The sequence below is a fragment of the Gossypium hirsutum genome, chromosome A07 (assembly GCF_007990345.1).
Source record: "Gossypium hirsutum isolate 1008001.06 chromosome A07, Gossypium_hirsutum_v2.1, whole genome shotgun sequence".
NCBI classification, from domain to species: domain Eukaryota; kingdom Viridiplantae; phylum Streptophyta; class Magnoliopsida; order Malvales; family Malvaceae; genus Gossypium; species Gossypium hirsutum.
In genome coordinates, this window is record NC_053430.1 from 88,158,311 (window position 1) to 88,158,814 (window position 504).

Consider the following 504-nt stretch of genomic DNA (forward strand, 5'->3'; position numbering starts at 1 on the left):
GCCGGTGCTAGTGGCTGGGGTGATGATTTTTCGGCCGGTCAAGCCCGTGCCCATAGAAATGTAGCCAACGACTCCAAGACCAGGTTCCCTATATCGGGCAAATATCTCTTGGGGTGGCTTATGCATTGCTATGGGCTCGAGCTTGGCTTGCCCGTTCTCCCCCGTCATGTTAAGGACGCCTTGTGCCTTCCAAGTCGGTGACCCATCGGCGCCTTGGCCTTGCCAAGGCCTTGCCTGCATTCGAAGCTGCCCGTGACCCCAGTACCAAGTCCCTTTGACAGCAACGGCTCACTGGGGGGCGTAAGTTGAGTTTGTAGGCTTGGTCTTGGCTCGACCAAGTCCCAATGGGATTTTGTCCCTCGTAGTTCTCGTGCCAAGCGTTTGTGGTGTGCCCTCGTTTCATTGTTCCTTCCGCTCCCCTACCAATACATTGGTTGGGTGGGTTGTTGGCCGGTGTGCGTGGGTGCTACCACTAGTACACAATGGGCATATGAGTGGTGTTTT